Source organism: Opisthorchis viverrini (assembly GCF_000715545.1).
Source record: "Opisthorchis viverrini unplaced genomic scaffold opera_v5_423, whole genome shotgun sequence".
NCBI lineage: Eukaryota > Metazoa > Platyhelminthes > Trematoda > Opisthorchiida > Opisthorchiidae > Opisthorchis > Opisthorchis viverrini.
Genome location: NW_008752081.1, coordinates 212,155 through 216,198, shown reverse-complemented (window position 1 = coordinate 216,198; position 4,044 = coordinate 212,155).

The window sequence follows — 4,044 nt, the reverse complement described above, 5'->3', positions numbered from 1 at the left end:
AATACTAAAAACAGTAGCCAAACATGCTTTGTACTCATGACAAATTTTGAGAGTTTCAAATCGAATCTATCCCAAACAAATATCGAAACTATCAAAAAGAAACCACTTTCGCTGCATGAGGTACACGTGGAACAGCTGCTTCACAAATTTTGTTAACTGGTTAGAAAGATCTTGGATTTGTGATTAGAAGACGGGCTGGTGAACAGATTATTTTCGCAACTTCTCCACATAGGCTGCTACGGTAGCATACGTGTGATCTCTTCAATTGCGCTAGTCCATTTGAAGAATTGACGAAACCGCTCTGTTCGCCAAACGGTGTTCAGTTCATACTGAATAGTGTTCTGTGTTCATGGGCTAAATCACTTGTAGTTAAGCCGGATAGATAGAATGGATCAAGTACTTTTCGTAGACTAATACAGATTCTGATGCGAAAGTAGTGATGATGTCTTCCGTGGATCCAACTGAACTCCGAACAAGATGGAATTTAACAAATTTTAAACACCAACCATTCACATCAAACTCTACTACGGTAACAGTTTTCTTCGATTTTGGAATCATTACCTTGTCTGAAAATATTTGCACAGGGGTTGAGTATACATGTGACACGTTTGGTTAGTGAGGCTAGAATGCGTTTGTTACTCAATGATTAGATGTTCCTTTTGTATTTTTCTTTTGTATTCTCACGCGGACTGGGGAAGGTGAAAGTAAAGCGACCAATAGATCGGAAGCGTCGGTCAGGTTTGGCCTTGATATGACATGTTGAATCACTTTGTGCTACATCCAGCTATAAATTCCTTGTACTGGGCCATTATGTTCGAGCATTGAGAATGACGTTTGTCACGACTAAACGGCTGTCAATTTTGAACACACCCCGGAGCGCTGTTTCATCCTTACATGTTCCATATAACGATATTCTTCAATGTGGCTTACTTCTTGGCTTAATTACTTGTCAGCGCTCTTTGAAGTTTACTTATAAATTACTAATCACGGGACAGTTTTCTATTGGTTGAAGATAACCGCGGGTAGTATGTTTCGAAAGGGTCTGGTGCACAGTCGGTAGCTTGTAACTAGGCAGCGTTTCGCTTTTGACAAAAAAGCTGAACAGTTCACCAAATTGACCAGGCTTCAGGACAGACGGAGAACCAATCAGTAAAACACTAGGTCAGTTTTGAGTGTCAGTTAAATAGTCTTGTTTGTTAGTCAGGTTTCCTAAACTTATGGGTGATGGGTTGAGAGAAGTTCAAAGTATTTTAAATCGGGTCTGGTTCCTTATTCTTCCACTTTAAGGTGCTTCAGTTGATGAACCACATTGCATGAGCGGTAAGACAATTTAGTTGTGGGTGGAGAGAGTGGGAGATTAAGGGCACTTCAGATCTAAGGTATTTCTGTTGATTACTCGTCTTTCAGATAACAACCCGCCACCAGGTATCAGCTCGACTGATCTAAAACCGTTGTCCACACACTTGCCAGCTCTACGCCTTCTATTATAGTTAAACTGGGATGCATAGGTTTTCGGTAGCGAAACTTACAAGAATGCCAACTGGCACCTTTGTGCCGGCGGTGCCGGGCGATATATCGCCCGGTATCGTCACGCAACAGCAAAATTACTAAGTTATATCTGGGGACTCAAAGTGAAAAAGAAGGGACAGAACGGGGAAAGGAACTGGTGCTAGTCTACAATAAGCATTCTAAGATATTTCAACCTCAGACAAACAATCTGGAAAGATACTGACACCGCGACCCCCACCGACACTAATTAGCTGTCATTTGCTTTGCCCTCTAGGGCCACGCAAACGAAGCTTTAGGGAGAACCAGTTTTGGGAGTTGGACCACACCAACTCCAATCAAAGTCTTAGTAATCTATATCATAGCTTTTTGTTCAGTCACATATTGCCAACACTGAATTTTGGGCATTTGTTAGGTCGGTATGATGAACAGCACAAATCGTGTTAGGCCATGATTCAGGGTGCGTAGGACGCAGTTGAGTCTCTAGAGCTGAGTGTTTCTCACGCCGAAGGTACCTCCTGCGTAACAAAAAGCTCGTTTTCTAAATGCTCTGTTACGAATTCATCTGCTTCACTTCAAAACAACAAGGCCCACGAGACATCGGTGATCAAAAACCGGAAAATGTTTCAGATCACTTGTCCATAGAGAGCAGTACTCACTAGCAGACAACGCACAGTCTTCATTGTAGCCTGGCACACCTAGAAACAGTGACACACCCATCTGACGCCACTAGTGACGCAACATGGCGGAGCTGATCCGGGCTTCCTAGATTCGGGCACCGACCGCATCGGGCCAATTCTATCAGGACTAATTCAGCCACCGAGCAATGTAAAATATTCTACGAAATTCAATGCTTCCCTTACATTGCAAGAAGCACGTTCAAGAACTCCACATTGTGGGCGCAGAACACACGCCAACCGTTAGTATCATAGGGGACCCACAAATATTATGGGTTGTTTCTCTAAGGCCTGACAGATTGTGAAGATGTGACTGAAGTAGCCTTTACTCAATCTAAATCTCTCACTTCAAGGGTTAAGGTCCCGTATACCGCCTTTGCACGATGAAGAATAAATGACATAAAATTTTATGTCGGAACTCAAATGAGACTTATGTCGGTACCGAGTTTTCTGAAGATGATTAGCATTATTGACCGGTCCAAGTTTACTAGGACGTTTTTTCTCCAAGGGGGACGAAAATAGGTTAGACAAGTTTGGTTGTTAGTCTGTCTGTTCGCCGAGCTTGGCAGCTGGATTGCAAACGCTTCATCACCAATCGAGGTGACATCGTCAGTGCAGGGTTTAGTGGGTGAATTCCTCCTCTTCTGCCTGTGATTATATAGCTTCTAAACAGTATTTGGTAGTTCTGGAGACGGTCGTCGTGTAGTTTGATTCGTCTTCTGGGAATCTCACGTGGTTTCAACCTCCTGTGTCTGGTTGGCTCGTTGAATGCATTCAATTCAGCAGTTCTGTATGTGGTTGTTATGCTGTGATTCGGTCGTTTCCTTCTTGCTTTTTTAGGTGGGTTTTGCTCATTTGATTGGCCTTTTGTTTTTTTTTCTTGTCTTCCTTTGACCCAATTAGTCCGTTGGTTGCCGTTAGGTTTCTTAGCTCCGAGTCCCGTGACCGTGTGGTTCTTTCGCTCGTAACGGCTGATAGACTGGGTCAATGTCGATGTGTTTATTGATCGATTTTCGTGTGGAGTACCACGCCTCGGCAAATTCTCGTTCTCGTTTTGTTCTTGCGTGAGCGAGTATTTGAACAGTGTCCCAATTGAACGTGTGTCCTTCTCCGTCTTCGTGGATTGAGACGAGTGACATTGGGTCATGTCTTCTACTGGCAAGCTTGTGTTCGTGTATTCTCGTAGCAAGTTTTCTTCCCGTTTGGCCAACATAATGTTTGTCGCAGTCGTTGCATTCAAGTTTGTAGACCACGTTAGTCTTCTTCAAAGCATCCAAACTTCCCTTTGGTTTCGAGAGGGTTCTTCTCAACGTGTTTGTAGGCTTAAAGGCGACTGCAATTCCATGTTGCCGTAGGTGTCGTGCAGTCATCTCCGCCACGTTTCTGATATACGGCAGCGTAATCTTCGTCTATTCTGGTTATGTTGACGGATCAGCCTGATGTTGGTCTCGTTAGCACCTCCATATGAAATTCCTCGGGTAGCCGTTATTTCGGAATGTCTCGAAGAGTCTTCGTTCTTCTTTTTTCTTCGCCTATGTTGTGTTGCAATGTGTCTCTATCCGCTTGAATAGAGTTTGAACACAGCTCCGCTTGTGACAGTTCTGATGGTTGCTGTGGTAACTCAGAATCTGGTCCGTATGTGTTGCTTTCCTGTATACTTCAGTTTGTAGTTGGCGGTTTGTTGTTGTTACGAGCACATCTAGGAACGCCAATTTGTTGTTCTCCTCAGTTTCCATTGTGAACTGGATGTCGGGAAACACGTTATTCAGCAGTTCCTCCGCTCTTAGTAGTTCATTTTTCTTTACAACAGCGAATGTGTCGTCCACATATCGTACCCATATTTTCGGTTTGATATCTGGTA